The sequence below is a fragment of the Ambystoma mexicanum genome, chromosome 12 (assembly GCF_040938575.1).
Source record: "Ambystoma mexicanum isolate Mex_15411 chromosome 12, UKY_AmexF1_1, whole genome shotgun sequence".
NCBI lineage: Eukaryota > Metazoa > Chordata > Amphibia > Caudata > Ambystomatidae > Ambystoma > Ambystoma mexicanum.
In genome coordinates this window covers 593572439-593592455 of record NC_090936.1, presented here as the reverse complement: position 1 = coordinate 593592455, position 20017 = coordinate 593572439, and the positions used below count along the sequence as shown (strand labels likewise).

The 20017-nt window shown below is 48.3% G+C and overlaps 1 protein-coding gene across 1 annotated transcript in view; it reads left to right on the top strand.

Moving 5' to 3' along the window:
* Positions 1–18473: 18473 nt before the first annotated feature.
* CORO1B (coronin 1B) overlaps positions 18474–20017 on the top strand; it is a 261148-nt gene continuing 259604 nt past the window's right edge. Inside the window, exon 1 of the mRNA XM_069628964.1 lies at positions 18474–18960. The gene's annotated coding sequence lies outside the window, so the exon portion shown is untranslated. The remainder of the gene's footprint in view (positions 18961–20017) is intronic.

Sequence of the window (20017 nt, the reverse complement as noted above, 5' to 3'; positions counted from 1 at the left end):
TGAATAGTTTTAATTCTCCCCTGTGTTAATACCAAACTAAAGGTTGGGAAAAATCCCGTCTGGTCTATGCTTGATCCATATCTGCTTTGTGACATATGGTGCCCGAGGTGAGATCAGTTGGCCTACATACACAGGGCCAGCCAGCACTGAGAACATTTCAAGGTTGGGAGGTACATTATGGGACTTAATTTTCAGCTTGGGAAATAGGTGTTTTGGGGGGGGGAAGGGAAGAACTCAACTGGAATGTAACCCTACCTTCTGCTTAGCGATGACTGCTTAATTAGGGTAATTCCGTAACCAACAATTCTGTCATGCTGCAGGTCAAGCTTGAAGATATTACTTCCTACAGTGAATCCAGCATAGAGACGGATGAAGCTAAGCCAATAATCCTCCCGTGGAGATAGTAGGAGAAGCTGAGCCAACGATCACGCTTGAAGGACATAGAAAGGCCCTGGTGACTGCCTGGAGGATGCCTCAGATGCAACAGGAGCAAGAGCCTAAATCGGAGAGGGGAGGAGGAGGTGTAATAGAGGCAGGTGTAATAGAGGAGTGGTTTGGTAGAGGGAAAGGTGAGAGGGGATGGAGTTTATGGATGTTCAGGAGGTTAAGGCTGGCAACAGTAGCAGTAGAGGTGATGCAGTGCTGAAACAACTAAAAGTGAAAATCCTGAAAGAGAGACCCCCCACTAGATTGTGAGCCTTTGAGATGAGCTGAGGATTTTTAAGAGGACATTTCTAAGAGTAAAACATTGAAGCAAAGGTTCATGGTTAAGTCCATGAAGAGGAAATCCAGGGGGATGTTAAAACTAAGATGGTGCAAAGTATTCTGTGCAGCAAGAAAACAACATAAATACTGACCCTACACAGGATGGGGATGCGTTTCTAGTGGCGAGAGAGGGGAAAGTGGTTTACTTTCCCGACTGTGGCCATTTCTTTCCTCTAAGACCGGTTTATTGATATAGATAGGTGGAGAAGCCACTGGTTGTGTGAGCGGTAGGGTTGTGAAGGTGAAGTTTGGATAGAGTACAGGACCGCTATGTGAATGTGGGAGCAGGGGAAGGGATGGGCGATGTAGAGGTGTGGCTGGATTCCCTCCCTACATACTAATGAATGTGGGTAAGGGACTGCTCCTAGTTACACTGCAGCCCATCAAGGGCACCCGGGACTGGGCATGGCGCAGGCTGTCCTCCACCAGCGGTTGTAAGGGCAGGGCAACATTGCTGAGGGCCAATATGTGCACACGAGGCACTGGTAGCATTGAATGTGGGCTGGCTGTGCCTGAAGGCCTGCTCTTGGCCCAATCAGGCATCCTCCTATGCCTCAGCATTGTACTCCCCAGCAGCAGAGGTCTGTCCTCTGGCCCATCTGGTATTTTACCTGGCCCCAATTTAGGCCTCTGCTGCCTACTCCCAGGCAAGCCGATAATCCTATATAGCCCGAGTGTAGGCCTCTTCCGATGCAGCAGAGGACTACTCTCAGGCAAGTACATTCTCCTTAGCCTTTTGACTTGTTGTCTGTACCTTCTCAAGCAAAATCAACCCTCACCCGGTTCGCTGCCTGCAACTCATGTTGCACATTCTCCTGAGAACTTTGGCCCTCTATAAGAACATGCATGCAGCAGTTGCCACCCATTCTTCTTCCCTGTGGCTAGGCTTCCTCTAAGGAGGACAATCTCTCAATGATGTCAGCTAAGACATTATTAGCAACAGGGCCAGGTGCAGTGGGTATATGAGGTGGGCAGGGGATAGTGGATGGGTGCTTCCCAGTGTGGACATCGCCATGGGTCGCTAGAGATGATGCAGCAGGATTCATATAGGGCCTACAAAGAGATGGATCCACAGGGGTGGTGGTTTCCTCCACCACCACCAGATTGTCCACAGCCCTCTGCTGCTGCAAATCATATTGGGCCACAGAGACAATGTCTGTTGTGAGGATGGTGGAGGAGCTATCCTGGTTTCCCTGGTTATGCAGCTGGCTTCTTCAGGGCTTGGGAGTAATGGATAGGGCTGGTGGTGGGGTGGTGTCCCTGGGAGCTTTGTGCTCTTCCACATAGTTCTTCATCCTCCTCATCGTCACCGGTGTCCTCAGGTTCTACTGTAGGTGACAACACCATGTCAGTATGTAAGGTACATGAAACACTTTGAGCATGTGATACCTGCACTGCACGTATGCCTGCATCACCTCCATCTGCACTGTCTGATGTCCACTTTACAAAAGAATAGAACCTTAATTGTGTGGATCTTCAGTATGATTGCACTGAATAAGGACAGTGAAGTGCAGTAAGCAATATTTCCTATGCATTTAAGGGAGGCACACAAGTGATGGGTTTGTTGCATTTACGTGTGCACAGGTGAAGGGTCATGTATATCACACTACCTGGTATACTCTGGCCTATACCTTTGGTGCCTCTGGTGTATGCCATGGGTGCCCAATACGGCAGCCAACATTTTCAAGAGCAAAAGCACCCTCACTTTAGGCATTGAAATTCTTCAGCTTACAGCCCGGTTTGGTTTCTACTGTCCGGACTTGATGTGGCCATACACATGTGGTGATTTAGCTATAATGCACTGCATGAGACTGTGTGTGCATGGATCATGAAAGCTGCTAACCCTTGCTTGCCTTGTTCCTGGGGCATCTCTACTAATCATAGCATGACAATCTTTTCTTTTTCGTTCCTCCCATGTGCCTCTGAAGGCCCCTATGTAGACATTTTATGGGGCACATTTCCTTCATTGTTTCTCCTCCTAGCTCTGTGTCATCAACCAGACTGTGAGGTTGGATGTGGCTGGAGTGTTGAGAAGGATCTTCAGGGCTCTTTAGGGAGAGAGAGAGAGAGAAAAACAAACACAAAACACAATCGCTCTCGCGCTCTCTCTCGCTCTCTCTCTCTCTCTCATTTGCAATGAACAGCACAACAAAAGGCGATAAAACAGTAACCTACTGACAAGTGTAGAACATATAGAATAGTAAATCGGTAGCCAACAACTGTGGGATATATTCCACACAAGGAATCAATGTCACACCTGACAGACAACAAGAGCAGAGCTTGAGCCGTCTATGATGTTCTTGGAACCCCAAGGTGCAATAAACCCACCATAATTGATGGCTACCCAGTTGTAATTGTATGCCCTCACAGTATTCTTTTAACACCCTCTGAACAGTGAATGCATGAGGAAACGATATCCATCATGAAAGCATCCCAAAAAGGAAACAAAATACTTGACATCCAGTTTTCCTCTCCTCCTGCCGAAAAATGAGGATCCGATGCTGGACATTTGCTTCTGCCCTTTGGTCTAAAGAGACCTGGGGAGCCAGAGAAAGTGCTGCATCCCAATGGTAGGGTGAATGGTAGGGTGAAAGGAGAGGAGTGTAAGAACTGCAGGATTGGGGAGAAGGAAAGTGAGAGACGAAGAGAGACATGGAGGGAGGAATACGCAGGGGAGAGGAGAGTGCAATCAGAGGAAAGGAGGACATCAAAAGAGGAGACGGAGAGAGAGAGAGAGAGAGCTGGTGGACAGTAAGGCCAAATACCTCAGATGGGCAGGTTGTAAAAGAACTTGAGAATAGCCTGTGAAAACGATAGAACGTCCTGCTTTCTGAAAAATATGGACCCTTGTAAAAGGTGGGCTCACGTTCATCATCCTTATTATGAAGTGTCATCTGGGGAATTCCACTCAGGATCAGAGACCACAGTAGAAGGACTCTCCACCATGAACAAGTGGCAATAGAACCACCCAACAAAGCAGGAAGACCAAGAAAGAAGGGCAGGAAAATACTGCAAAGTACAGGACTGTGAGTGATTTCTATTGTTGTTCTGTGCCAAGCAGCCAATAGGGATCAGTGCTCGAGCCGGCTGGGAATTTGAAGACTTTCCTTTGGACATTTGGCAAGTGACATTGACTTGGCCGGCCGGCTAGGCGAGGGCCCTGGGGAGTGAGCCGCTCCCGAGTCAAGAGCTCTCCTGACCAAATTTGTTTTTTACTTTTCTTTAGCCTCCAAGTGAATAGTTTTAATTCTCCCCTGTGTTAATACCAAACTAAAGGTTGGGAAAAATCCCGTCTGGTCTATGCTTGATCCATATCTGCTTTGTGACATATGGTGCCCGAGGTGAGATCAGTTGGCCTACATACACAGGGCCAGCCAGCACTGAGAACATTTCAAGGTTGGGAGGTACATTATGGGACTTAATTTTCAGCTTGGGAAATAGGTGTTTTGGGGGGGGGAAGGGAAGAACTCAACTGGAATGTAACCCTACCTTCTGCTTAGCGATGACTGCTTAATTAGGGTAATTCCGTAACCAACAATTCTGTCATGCTGCAGGTCAAGCTTGAAGATATTACTTCCTACAGTGAATCCAGCATAGAGACGGATGAAGCTAAGCCAATAATCCTCCCGTGGAGATAGTAGGAGAAGCTGAGCCAACGATCACGCTTGAAGGACATAGAAAGGCCCTGGTGACTGCCTGGAGGATGCCTCAGATGCAACAGGAGCAAGAGCCTAAATCGGAGAGGGGAGGAGGAGGTGTAATAGAGGCAGTTCTACCTAAAGGTGCTTCAGTGAGGACATGGTTGCCTGGTGACATCACTAGGAAAGTAGACAATGTTACATTTCCACCTTGGCTTGTCTGTAGCAACAGACTAGACACAATTTAGGGAGTCAAAGAATCAGCACCAGTTACCTCCAGGAGGGCCTGAAGACATAGGTCAGGAGGCAGACATTTCTTTTCAGGCCACAGATGTAGAACACATTCCCAAACCCATCATGAACCAAGCAGTCACTCCAGGATCTGACCAGCAAGCTCCTATTACCTTGGAGAATACCCTTGCGATGTTGACCAGACAACTGGCTGTGACAGACCAACTCAGACAACCTACTTGTTCACATGGTTTCACGTTTTCCTTACTTCAAACGTTTGTATCTGGAGATTGCCCTGACACATTTTTCTGGAACCTTGAGCAAATCACTGAGGCAGCTGAATGGGATAAGACACCCTGGCCTCAATACACTGCTCCAAATAGCCGATCAAATCCTGAATGCCGACAGACACAGTATCACACTGCAATATGGCAGTTTTGAGCATTAAGGATACAACAAAGGGTATCACCAGTATCAGTTAACAGAGGTATGGCCATGGGACCAAGCTACAGATGGTATAACGAATAAGGTTCAGCCAGGCAAAATGGCTTGAGGATTTGACACTGGAGAAGGTGAAGGACCACCTCATAATGGAACAGTTCTTGAGCTTCCTTCCGACCTGCTTACAGCGCCACGTTACACAACTCCATCAGCCATCACTGGAAACAGCAAGTCAGGCACCTATTGCCGCTCAGAAGTGGAGATTGGACCGGACTGGGTCAACACCACAGACGTCCATGAAGTCCTTATCAAAACAAGAACCTGTGTGAACACTATGACTGACCTCTAACACCCCGTGCAATGGTGAAAGCTATCCCAGCACGCTACACTGAGATTCAGTGATCCCCATGACTAAGTCAACTAGGCCTCCATTACCACAGAAATCTTCCAGAAAATGTTTTGCCTGTGGAAAGGCTGGTGCATTTTGCAATAACATGTACCAAACCAGACGAACCTAACGTAGGACAAGATATCTGATGGTCGAATCCAGAACACTAGGAAATTGAATACAAGAAGGAGAGAGAGATTGTTTCCCCAAGTATGAACAATGCAGAGATATTATCGGCCTATTAAGCTTTAAGCTCCACAAGCGATTGCTCAATTTTGGGAGCCGACAGGTTGCAGTCTGTTCCAACCTGCTATATCCAAACCAACAATTACCGAAACAGTTGGCACCACTAAGCAGAAAAAAGGCAAAATTGATAAGACACCTTCGTGATGCGCCTATGCATCCTCTTGAAACACTAGGACTTCAACAAATATTCCAACAAGGAAGCGCTTCGGTCCCAGATCATTGCAGAATGTGCATCCACGGCTTTTTGGAAACATCTGTTCTAGAAGCCCGAGTCGCTGGAGGAAATAACGAAGCTGGCCATGTCTGACATGGCTCTGGAGATGCAAGTAGAAGTCATAAGCAACAAAAAGGTGTCAGACGTGCCGTCTGAAGCAATCAACAAAATAGAGACTTCCCCAATGCACAAGAGCAATGGCGACCCCTTTTGTTACAGATGTGGGTATGAGTTCCTGCACAAGGGTGCGTGTCCCATCCTTGGACAACATGACTCTGAAAGAATAATTTTAAAGCAGTTTGCCGAATGGCCCACAGTCAAGCCTGCGGAGAAGGATTAGGTAGCATGCTTCCACAAACCAATGAGAAGGGCAGCAGATCCCAGGTGGGGGCACTGCAGATCTACAAGCCCCTTTATAAAAAGGCACAAGGAAAGAGGAGTGGAGGCAACATGAAAGAGCGATGCTGGAGGGGCGTTCTCACCGCTCATCTACATCTCGGCCCGAGAGGAGACCAAAACAATATGTCCACTACCTGGTGAAACAATCCCAATCAGACAGTGGATCCAGTCGCTCATCAGCAGAAGAAGGGGTACCTCTGTGAGCTAGGGAACCCCACAGCGAAGGAACAAAGCCCCATCCGGCTGCTACACGTCAATGACCTGCCGGCAGAGTTTTTGGTCGACACTGGGCCGACAGTAAATGTCATCAGTGAGGAGGTCTAGAGCAACATTCCACATACTCCCAAGCTCAAGCCAGCAAAGGTGAATATTTACCCCTATGGGTCAAGGACCCCATTACCACAGAAGGGATACTTCATGGCAGAATGCAAATACGAAGCACAGACCAAAAAACGACCTATTCACATACTGTAAGCGGGCACAGAAAGCTTTCAGGCAGCGTTAGACATGGTACCGATCCATATACTATATCGGCTCATGGCACACAAATACATTGACTCCTCAGCGAGAAATGAGCAGTTGTTCCCCGCACTCTACAAAGGCCTAGGGAATCTGAAAAATAGACAAATCAAGTTGCACATCGACCGGGGGTAAGTCCTGTGGCGCAACACTACAAGATAATCCCTGTGAAGATTTAGAGGCAGGTAGTAAAGTGATGCAAACTCCTGGGACAGGACTTCATTGAGCCAGCGGCAGGGCCCACCCCATGCGTCATACCCATAGTGCCTGTCCCTAGAAAGGGATCAGACGCCATCTGACTTCACGTTGACATGCGCTAGCCAAACAAAGCAATAATGAGGGAGCGGCACCAAACCCCAAGGATTACCAACATGGTCCATCTCCTCAACGGAGCACGGGTATTCTCAAAGCTGGATCTAAATTAGGGGTACCACCAGCTGAGGCTGTGTGAGGAATACTGGTACATAAAAACTTTTGGCACATATTTAGACCTCGTCAGGTATAAATGCCTCAGTGTTGGGTTGTCCTCGGCCGATGAGATCTTCCAGTCTGAGATCTACAACGCCATTAAACATATCCAACTGTCTCAACTGAAGTGACAATATTTTGGTGTTTGGGAAAGATCTGGACCAGCATGATAACACGCTGGCGAGGGTATGCATGGCACTGGACGCGGCCCAGCTCACGCTCAACAGGGAGAAATGTGAATTCCGGAAAGGCACCTTGTGGTTCTTTGGGCATGTGCTCTTGGCTCAGGACAGGACACCAGCACAGAGGCAGCACTCAACAATACAACCCTACGCTCCAATCTGTCGGACTTGCGCTCATTCCTAGAGCTAGCGAGTTACTGCATCTGCTACATTCAGGACTCGGTAACCAAGCCTTTAAGGGCCCTGACGAAGAAAAGGGTCCCATTCACGTGGTCAGAGTCGTAACAGGCGGCTTTTGAAACCATTCGTCAGGGTAGATTGTTTACTGAAAACATGGCCTATTTCAACAAAGCAAGAGAAACTGAGCTCACCGTGGATGCCAGCCCCGTGGGACTCGGACACATTCTGATGCAAGTGGACTCGGAGGCTCCAGGCAAACGGCGCGCTGTCCCGTACACAAGCAGAAGCCCCTCGAAGACAGAGCAGGCGTATTTGCAGATCAAAAAGGAAGGGCTGGCGGAGTGGGCCTGCAAACACTTCCACTTGTTCCTATACGGCAAGCCATTCACTATAGTGACTGACCACAAGGCCCTTTTGTTCATCTATGGCAATCCAAAAGCCAAAATGCCTCCCAGAATTGCAAGATGGGGCCTGCATCTTCCAGACTACCGGTTCCGAATAATACACTGACAGGGAATAAAGAGAATCCCAAAGACTTTCCGTTTCGCCATCCCATTGCTTCGCCATCCACAGGCCCGACGATCACGGACCAATACATACATTACATTACATTGTGCAGACTGCAACCCCGATAAGTGCTGATTTCACACAGATCGTACAAGAGACGAAGAACGATCAGGCAGTCCAGATGCTAAACAGGCAGGGGAGAGTGCCTGCCCTGAGGTGCTGCGAGAAATTGGAAGTCTGATGCTCGTCAAAGATGAGCTTACCCGTACTGAGGAAGGACTGCTCATAAAGGGAACCAAGATTGACATCCCTTGTACACTACAAAGAAGGATATTAGAATTAGCCCATGAAGGACACAGGCGCATAGTGTCCATCAAACGGTCGCTGAGGCAGAAGGCCTGGTTTTCCCAACTTGATGCGCAAGTGGAAACCCTCCTCAAGAACTGCTCCACTTGTGCCGTCATCAACCAGCATACCAAACCAGAGCCCCTACAAATGACAGTCCATCCAGACAAAGCGTGGGACGAGATCGCAAATGACTGCTTTGGTGCTGTTGCTGGGGGGATATGTGCTACTGGCCATGGATGAGTACTCCCAATTTCCAGAGGTTCCACAGCGTCATACCACACAATCCCAGCTCTCGACAGGATGTTCACAGCCTATGGGGTGTCGCGTGTAGTCAAGTTCGACAACGGGCCCCCCATTTACAGGGCAGGACCTCCAGACGCTTGCGCAGTGCATATTGCTCAAGCACCGGAGAGTAACACCTCTCTGGGCATAAGCAAATGGGACAGTGGAGCGCTTCATGAGCAAAATCAAAAGACATATCCAGATCGCTCATCTGACCAGAGAGACGGTATAGAAGGCATTGTACCAACTGTTTCAGGACTATCCAAACACCTCTCATAGCACGATGGGAAAGGCCCCGTTGGAGATCATGTTTCGCCAGAACATCAGGACCTGCCTGCCCCACTTTACTCTCCTGGAGGAAACAATTCCAGAAGATCGGAGCATGAAGAAATGCGACACCCGAGCCGAAGAGAGCATGAAGCGTCATGCTGATTCCAAGAGACAATCCTGTGATTTGGACATACAGCTTGGGGACATGGTGCTAGTGCGGCAGCCATATACACACAAGCACACAGTACGCCATTGTCAGTCTTGAAAATGAAGGGATCTCGCATAACTACTGGGGATGAACGAAGCAGCGTAACCCGAAATTCCTCGCACTTCAGGAAGTTGGTCGGGACAGTGTTCCGAAGATCCAAGGGTGAGGAGACAGCCCAGGAGAGCCTCAATGCCCCCATGAATGAGATGGTAAGGAGTCTGGCGATGGGGAACCTGCCGGTTGGCCCGACTTTGATCAGGGGCCAGGTGAGTGGTACCAGCCGGCCAGAGAGAGCTAGAAATAGACTTCAGACTCACAGAGGAAATGGACTAGATGTTAACTATGTGTTTAAAAAGGGAAGGGGGTGGGGAGGTTGTAGTGTCCTGAAGCCAGGATCTACATCATGTGACATGTGAGGGAGCCGTAAAGCACTGGATGGACATGAGGGGAGGGGAATAGATTGCAGACAGTTCGAGTCAGAACACTGTACAATAAAGAAATGTGTAACCTGCACCTGATGTTCATCCGTCAAAATACAATTTCTGTGCTGTTGCAGCACATCTGGCAATTTTTCCAAAAAACGTGTAGAAAAACATTCATTTATTCTGCGTTTGATCTCCAGTTGGCTACTGCACTTTTCGTGCCTCCTTGGGCATTTTAACATCTTGTGCAATCTGCCCAGCCGGCCACTGCAGAATTTAGTCTCCTCGTGGCCTTTTTAAGATGGCTGCCACCTTCCACCACCTCATCCTGACACCAGAAGGAGGATTGTGACCTGCCTTCTACCTCCCGATTGGCTGGGCAAGCATTCTTCTTGGCCAATCTGGGAGTCAGCAGGCAGTAGCCGGCCCCCTTTTTCCAAGGCCCTCTCCTAAGGCCCGTCAGGGCATAGGAGGGCCCCCACCACAAATTATGCTGCAGCCTGCTGTGTATATCCTGCTCTCCATGCACTTTGGCCTCAGCACCCCTACAAACTGTTGCATCTCCAGTGAGCGATGGCTGAACTTTTCATTTGCCTTTTCCACTAGCACCCTGATCTATATCTGAGCCTATCTCACTTTGCTTATCCTCCTCTCCTTCTCTACCTATCCTCATCTCCTTCTCTACTCACTCTCTGCTTTTGTGTTCATTGCACAAATCCAACTTTAGGTGTGTGTATTTTACATCATGCACCCTAATTTCACTGCATGTGTGCCTTCTCCATCTTACGCTCAAATTTGCATTGCTTTTTGTTCTCCCTTTGTAACTACTAGGCCACCTGAACCCTTTGTAACTACTAGGCCACCTGAACCGTGCAGTGCAATCACCCTTCTCCTTTCAACTTCCCCCTACCACCTCAATGGCACAGACCTTCTCTAATTGCTACTCTATCTCCTACCCCACCTCTCTCACCAATTCTGGTATGAAAAAGCACCCAAAAAATAAAATAAAAAACAAAATTTAAAAAAAATTAAAAAGACATGTTGCATGCAATCACTGGCCTTCCCATCGCAGACACCTATGTCAGTGCAACTTCGAGAGAGGTCTTCATGGATATCCTTTTTTCTGTCCCCTCTCCAGATCTATGGACTCCTCATGTCATCTCTACTCTCTCCTTTCACTTCCTCTCCCATTATCCAACCACCTCCATTCCTACAAAAGAAAATAATCCATCAATAAAATAATCTATCTAGAACCAAAACCGTACGCCAGGGAATAACTAGTGGGCTCCTCTTTCTCCCACCTAGCAGCAAAAACCTGGAACAATCTCCCAAAATGAATAAAAAATGCCAAAGACCACCTAAAATTTTGAAAACTACAAAAAACCTGGCTACACCTTGGAACCAGACGAAAACAACTGAAACAATCAAACTAGAAGTTCATAAGAACATTCCGAAAGAATCCAAGACGACACAGACAACACCTAGAACCGACTAAGGGAAACTCCAACAAGAGTAAGAAAGCCAATGCTAGGTGGAACCGAGCATGGCCAACGTCCCCATCACGACAGAACAATAGCAAACAACACTAACACGAAAGGCTCAACCACCAACCCTACCTACTCAGACAGGGTGTTGGGTACGAGCATAGGTTTCCAAATAGATTGATCAGAGAGGACTAGTTTGCACCTACCACAAACTGGGATGTACGGGCTGGCCAAAAGGAAGATAGAAATGCAAAAGACTAGCTAACTCAACATGACAGAGATGAGAGACAACCTTGTCACGCTGAAACTAGATCACTGATAGAAGACAACCATGTCTAAATCCCGAAAGACACACAATAGGAGTGTGCTTTCCCGGGACAACAAGGCTTATAACAAACCCTACAAAAATGTCTAAAAACCTCACTCCTCTTCACACACCTCTCACACTGTAATTAAACACAACCACGCGTCTTAAACCGCAGCAACTGGCAGGCACTTCACCACACTGCAACAAACACACCACACAGACCCTCACACAACAGCACACGACAGACTCATACCGGATACCACAACAAAAAGCTCAGCAAACGCTGTAATCGAACTGAAGTTGCCAACGGTACATCACAGCTCCCTTGCTTCTCTCCAAACTTGGTCCTACTAACACACCCTAACCTACCCCCCTTTTCTTTCAGATCTGCCAGAGTACCACTCGCGGTACAAATATCTTTTAAGACTAATATTAACAGTGGCACCAAGTGGGAAGTCCTCTTGGCTGGCCTCTCATCCTCATGTTGCAGGGTTAATCGGTATCAGGTAATATTATCCCCACCAAAAATATCGTCGTATATATGGTTGTCGGGAATGGCCATAGGCAAGTTTTTAGTGGGGATAATATTTGGGGTTGAGAGCAGGGGTTGCGGGGGTGTCCCCACTCCCTTTAAAATAATATGGGGGTTGCGGTGGGGAGCCCCCTGAAGGTTCCATGCCTTAATATTGCTGCAAATATATGGTGATATTTTTGTATGGCGATATTTTTGCGGGGATATTAACACATGGAACTGTTAATGTCTAGCACACTGGCACTATCCTGGTTCAGGGTCCTCAACCCCTCCTCCTTCTCTTTGACTGGACCCTGCCTTCCCTCATTAACTTCCTTCTTCTGCTTCTCCCCCACTACTCTTACTGTCCCTCCTGCTCTGACCAGAGTACCACATCTCTGTATTCCTCTTCAGAAAACCTTCAAAGGCAGAGACCTCCTCCACCTGGCGACTCTTTATTTATTTAACATTTGTAGAGCGTGCCAAACCTGTGGCTATCTGGGCGCTCTTAACCACCGCTCAGCCAAACCACAAACTGCTGACATCTGCCTCCTTCTTGAAGACACTGACCTCAATATTCTCGCTCTCATCGAGACTTGGTTCAATGCCACCTCAGTCACTGCTTTTGACTCCCACCTCCCTGACGGATTCAAGATCATTTCCAAGCCTCAACCTCACTGTGCTGGCATCGCCTTAATCTATCCTGAGTGGGTTCCTTCTTCCATCGTACCCACCCAACTCTATTCGTCCTTTGAGAGCCAGGTTTGCTAGTTGGTCATCTCTCCCTCCTCCACTCTGACCATTGCTACCATTTACTGGCCTCCAGGCGATACCACCCTGTTCCTCTCTGAATGGGCTGATTTCTGCTCCTCCTTAATTTCAAGCACCTACAACCTCCTCCTCTTCGGTGACTACCAACATCCAATTGTAGCCCCCTGTCTCAGCATCCACTCTTTTCATTGACCTCTGCACCTCGCTTTCCCTCTCCAGTCTCCCCTCTGATCCAACCAACTCAGCTGCGCACACACTTGACGCCAACACCCACCTGCTCTTCTCCTACTTCCTTCTCCACCTGTGGTGTCCCCCAGAGATCTATCCTCTCCTCCTGGCTCTTCAACATCTACCTTGCTCAGCTGCCACTCACCTCCTCCTTCTCCCCAAATTCCAGTGTTATGCAGACGACACAACTGTATTTCAGACTTCCTGCTGACTCACTTGCACCTTCCTTCATCCCTGACTGCCCATTTGCTATCCAGGCCTGGTGCACTTCCAACAAGCTCTGCCACAATGCCAGCAAAACTGAGATCTTTCTGACTGGGACCCCTACTGCCTCCTTCCCTTCTCTCTGGCTTCCCACCTTGGTCCCTCCCCCTGCTCCTTCGCCTGAAGCCAGAAACCTTGGAGCCACCCTTCACTCCTCTCTCTTCTTCCTCCCTCACACTCAGGATATTGCTAAGAAGTCCCACTTTCAACTCTCCCTTTTCTCACTTTCCCCCAGAAGCTCAGTGTTTCCTGAGCCCTTGTTCTCTCTAAGCTTGATTATTGCAACAGCCTCCTCCTCAATCTACCTTCTTCCACTCTGCGACCCCTTCAGCAAATCCAGAATAGAGCCGCGATTCTTATTCCTGGCCTTAAACCCAGGGACCGCATCTCTCCTGCCCTAAAAAGTATTCACTGGCTCCCGGTTGCTGCACGATCAACTTCAAAACCGTCTGAATCGCCCACAAGGTTGTCTGGTGCCGGGGACCACACCAGCTGAAATTTTCTCTTCCAAAATACTCTCCTTCTAGACCTCTATGTTCCTCAGGCACCAACTCTGTGCGTAAAGTGTTTTGCTAGACAAAAGGCAGGAGGTTGTTCGCTTTCCTCAGCTGGATTCCTCCTATGGAACAGCCTCACCCACCCTCTGTGTCTCGAGCAGGACCTTCTTAATTTCTGAAAGCACTGCAAGACTTTTCCTCTTCCTTCCCTCCGCTGCTAATCGCACAGTTGCTGTGATTGGTGTATTGGACCCTTATGCATCCTCGGGGCCCCTGACCACTAATACCCATTCTCCCTGGCTTCTGTTTATCTGCAGTACTTGCCTCGGCACCAGGGTCAGACTGGGACAAAAAACAGGCCCGGACACCCAAATAAAGTGGCCCACCCTTTGCCTCACGACCCTTGACGTCTGATGACATCACCGGAAGTGTTGTCATTTGACCCCACCCCAAAGTGACATCCCGGGAAGCGATGAAACAACCCTTCACCGCTTCACAAAACAGGAAGTGGCATCAAATATCATTGTTCCTAAGTGCGCTACGAAAAGTATGGTTATGATTTCACCAATGTGATCATTTCATACAAAATGGACCACCGTATGTATCGATAATATCAGTGTGTATAGGTCCATATTACCAAATTAATGTGAATGCAAGCAGACTTCCAATGTCAAATGCCAAAATGTTATTGCATAACACTTAAGCTCTTTTTTATAGAACAAATATGCATACAATATCACCCAACCTGTGTTGGTACTCATTTATCGACCTAAGCAGGATGAAAGGCTGAGATGGCCTTGCTGGGATTCGAACCTGCAGATCTCACACACATCGCAGCACCGAGCTCGCAACCCAGTGAGCCATCATATCAGCTATAGAAAAAAAGAGCAATTATTCTGTAGTGGATACCATTAAACTGGTAACTGAAATTTAACAGCAGACCAGTTAAGTTCATCTGCATGCCTCGTGCAAAGTTGGCCGCATGCCAAGCCTGCATACATCTACTTTCAGGCTTCAGGGGTTGGCAAAATAGGGAAAGCAGCGCACTCACAGGACATCCCATACTGCGAGCACTTATTACCTCATACAACATCCTGAAAAGCATGCCAGGGAGGTTGAAAAGATAGACACATTACAACAAAGCATTCATTGTGGCACAATGAAGTCAATGGCCACTTGGTGTGCTATGGTCAAATATTTCTACACTGCACAGAAGCTTTCAGGCGCAAGGATTTTGTCAATTGACCGAGGACACCGAAATGGAATGTCTTGTGATGACTGTAACAGAGACAACGGCAGAAGAAAATCTGTCAAAAAGACAATCTTGCTTCCATGTCGGTCATGGAACAGAATCCGCCTTATTAGACCTAAAAAATCAAATCTCACAGATCATGGACAAAGGCAAACCTGCCTTGCTCCTCCTTCTCGATCCATCAGCTGCTTTTGACCTGGTAGATCACCAAACACTCACCACCAACCTCGCCCATGCAGCCCACTTCTCTAATCAAGCACCATCCTGGATCACTTTCTTCCTTGAAGGATGAGCCATGATGGTCTACTCCGACACAGCTAACGTAGATCCTACCACTGTAAACTGCGGTGTCCCCAAAGGATCTTGTACAGCCCCCACCCTCTATAAACTCTTCACAAAACCCCTCTTCGACCTACTTGACTCCATGGGTGTTGCATATACAAACTATGCAGACGACACTCAAGTACTTTTACCCCTATCTGGACTCTATCACCAAGACGCCACAGCCCTTCACAACATCTATGCCACTATCCAAGCTTGGATGGCAATCAATGGCCTCTGTCTTAACTGGGAAAACACTGTAATTCTAATCCTGGGCCAGACAAACACATTATCGAAACTAAGCCCCCAATACAACAACTTCAACATAGACAACTCAACCATCTCCGTATCATCTTCTGTCAAGACTATAGGTGTTCACATTGATGCAAATCTATTGTTGAACAAACAAGTCAGCGCCACAGCCTCTGCATCAGTACCAAACTCATCAATGCCATTAAACCCTACTTATCCACCCCCAACCGCTTGGCCATAGCTAGAGCAACTATGGGAGCCAAACTTGATTATTGCAACGCCCTCCTAGCTGGCACCTCTGCCAAAAACATTCAGACTGCAAACCACACAAAACAATGCCCTCAGAGCCGCCATGAGCATCCCTAGAAGAGACCATATATCCCACGCCAGACGTGAAGCCCGGTGGCTCCAGGTCAAATACCGTATTACTCTGAAAATCCTCACCATCACTCACAGATGCATCAACAAAAATCGCTCCAGCACACCCATCTGAAGCAACATCAAGGACCACATCCACTCGCCCTACCAGAGCTCAGTACACCAACCAGCTACACATACCATGCATAAAGAGAGCCACAGCGGGAGGTCTAGGCTTCTCCTATATTGCACCGAAACTCTGGAACTCACTCCCTGCCAGCCACCCCTAGAGCTGAAACTTCCATCTCTGTCTTCCGCAGCAACCTCAAGGCCACTCTCAACTAGCAAGTGGAGGACTGCCTCCTCCACTTCTGCCAGGTATATTGTAATATAACACAAATGTAATATAACTATATTGTAACCTGCATATATACTGCTAATGACTATGTAACTATATTGCAACATGTATATATATTGCTAATGACCATGTAACTAAGTAACTAAGCTTTGTACTGTAACAAGTGCCACAATGTCCTCGGGCTGCTCTCCATGGTCGGGCAAGCGGCACAGCGAGTGGAGCGCTCGCTTTGACATCCGTGCAGAGCCTGCTAATGCAGGTTTGAATCCCGGCAGGGCCAAACTCAGCCTTTCATCCTTCCGAGGTCGATAAATGAGCACCACACACCATGGGTAATAATAAGCAGTGCTCAGATACCTGAGGGTTCGTAGCGCTATATAAGTGCCTAATTATTATTATAAATACACATAAAACAATTAAAAAAATGCTATTACTGTCCCTCGTGAAAGGCAAAATACATGCTTATTCTACTCTAAAATGTATGATGCACAAATCATGCATGCATATCAATCATCAAAGCAAGGCAACATGTGTGGCCTTGCTTTGATGAATTATGTTGTTGTAGGTTTTTTTTCCAGTTCAAAAAGAATTTTGTTTTTCTCATATTTTGTTTTTTTTTCTTCCAAACCGGCCCAGGCGTGGCAGAAACTGGCCCCCATTCTCCAGGGACGATTTCGGCCCGCCAGGCCAATCCAACCATACTCGGCATAAACCTCCTCAATGGAGACTCGCACTTTTCCACCCAACGCGGCTCCTGGCCACATAACACTTACCATAATTTGCACTTCATTTGTGGTTCACCCCAAAGAACAGACACCCCAGCATCTACCCCACTTCTCTCTTCTTTGCTGCACTTGCATGTTCTGAATACTTAAGGCATAGCTTCGCCTGTCCCTTACTCCGCGGTATTTTTTGTATATTTTAATTGTACTGCAATCCCATGTTCCCTCCCTGTTGCCCTGTGGGCGCTTTGAAACTGAATGTATTTGCTGTATAAGCGCCCAACAAGCAAACAATACATCAAACTAAACCAAGGCCTGTGCAGACCCCTACCTCGGACACAATAGACTTCACAAAGTTTAACGTTGTCCAATTTAAAATGTACATTACTGTCTTGCAAAGAAATTGGGGGAGGAGGGACCTCCCTCTTTCTGATGAAAAATCTTCCTCAAAATTATTCTCAAATGTTGGACCTGATGGTTACGCCCTATACATGGCCTAATCTGGTAAATTTAACTGAGCTTCTTGGTGATGTAATCGAAGTATTAAACATACGGTTTATTTCCAGAAAAGCAGTCGTTTATACTGGTCTAAAAAGCCCATTGCATGGCCGGCGGATAGGTCTGCATAAAATAATCACTTCTTGGGATTCGTTATTTTCCCACCGAAATGCACGGCAAAAAGCCAGATAAGAAGCGATGATACGCCACAGCCACTCCTTAACAGTTCCGGTTGCGGGTTGTTTTAACTGCCACCACGCATCATGGGAAGTGTGGTCCACTGGTATCCTAGGGCATAAACGAGGTTTTTAAAATTGCGCGGGGCGCTGCACCCATCCCGTCGGGGATGGTGGACGTCGTCTGAATGTTTCAGTGTTGCTGATCTCAGGGGTCCACCCCGACACAACAATTTGTCGCGCTCTCGTTCAGGTGGCTTTAGGCCACTTTACCCGACCCCACATCGTCTTAACACACAGGACGCCTACCGGGCCTTGTTGGCGGTGCTCTGCCCAGGGGCCTCCTTAACACTCGCGAGTCGCAACCGCCACAAGCACCATCATCAGACAGCGAACGACTTAACCTGCTACCCTCTTCTTAGCTGGAGCAGTATTATTCTGTGAGAATCGTCCCGCGGCCTGTCTGAGCTTGTCCGTTTACGCGGTATTCGTAACCTGCCTGTTTGGGCCTGTCCCCTTTTTCCTTGTATTTCTCGCTGCCTATATGAACACCCTCCGCTTAGACTAAAGCAAATTCCTTTCTCCGTCTGAGGCATGGGCCTTACCCTTCTCTCCGGGTTTGGCCTTCTTCCGTGGGCCGGGCCTTCTTCCGTGGGCCGTACCCGCTCAGTCGCTGACCATGCCCCTTCATTGCCTTTCCCCTCCCTCTGCGTGCCTGCCATCTACCCGCTTGTTAGCCTGGGCCCGCCCCCCTAGTTCTAGTCTTTCCCCTTCTGCCTGCTTGTCCGCCCACCTTCCTGCTTTCCCTCGCCCGCCCCTGCATCGGCGGCGGCGGCGTCCCTTTCTATACGTGAGCCTGACATCCTCTCTGGCGTGCCGTCCCCCTTTGCCAATCCCCTCCCTTTATGTGCCTCCCCTGTTCCCGCCCGGCCTTGCCTGCCCCCGAAGGCACATTCCTCTCTCCCCGCCTGCTGCTGGGAGACGTAGCCACTTCCTCATCGCCTGCTTCCAAGCCAGGGTGGCCATCACTGGGAGGGGCCCGCCTGCCTGTCTGAGGTTCCCCACCCTGCCAATCCCCTCCGCACCATCCGCCGCAGGGACCCCCAGCACGACCCGTCACCAACATCGGGCATCCGCGGCGTTCCCAATCGCGGGGAAGACACAGCAGCCGAACCCCCTGGAAGCACAGCCTGTTCCCGTCCCTTTGCCCGCCAGACCCCCTGCAGCGCCCCACCGGGACAGAAGCTGACTGAAGTGAGTGCCATTGTACAAGTAAAGAGGGGTGCCCACCTGAGGGTGCTGAAAAGCTCAAAACTCCTGGGAAGAAAAAGTTCTAGAAACTTTCAAACCACATTTTTTTTTAGGAGGAAGCAGTTTTAACGTATGGGTCATTAGAAATTGTCCATAGGTCATTTTTTAGGTTACTGCATCCATTGAGGGCAATTTGACACATTTTAAAGCGCCTAAAAGGCAGAGATTGTGTCACCGCGTGCCTCTAAAGCGTGTCCGGAAGTTTGAGTGAAGGCTTTCTTTGGGGTTGGATGCTGTCACTGTCGTTCTTCGTTACTCCTTACAGGAAGTTTGTGGGGTGTTAATGTAACGGGAGACGTGGCGATGGTGGAATGGGATAGTTATGTATTAGACTCTGGTGGAGTAACATTTATGATGGTGAGATTGCGGTATATATGGTGGCAATGTATCCGTGGTGGAGGTTTGTGTTGTGATGTGTCCAGATGTGACGTACTGACGGGGCGCTAATGTGCTTGCATTAATCGAGGCAATTCTGTATCCTGATGCGAAGTGACCTTGTTTGCACCGCTGCGAAAGAATGTTGTGTTATTGTTTTCAGGTGAGTGGTTGTGGTGGTAAGCTATCAAAAGTTGTGTTAAGAAGCCCCATGTATTGGGGTGGCAAAGTTGAATTGGGGGCGGGGGGGGGGGGATGGGTGACACTCAGTATTTCTGCTCGTAAGAGATTTGTTTGAGGTGGAGGAGAGGGTGGTAATAAGGAAAGCACTTGAAGGCTACCGAGGAACTTAAGCAGCAACCTCTTTGGCATGTAGAGCTACTTGAAAACCGTGATTGAATAGAGTGGTCATAGCAGAGGGAGTTGGTGGTACATCTTCAGCTGTTAAACCTCCATATAGCTTGAGTACCACCATGGCCTAACCATAACATTCCTGAGAAGTTGGTCACTTGGGAGTACAGCTACTCCTTTTCTCGCTTCGTCTCTTTCAAAGTGGCAGTAAGAGGTACATGGCTGGGCCCTTCTCAAGCTTGTCAAACGCAGCCTTTTGGGCAGAGCCTGCGAG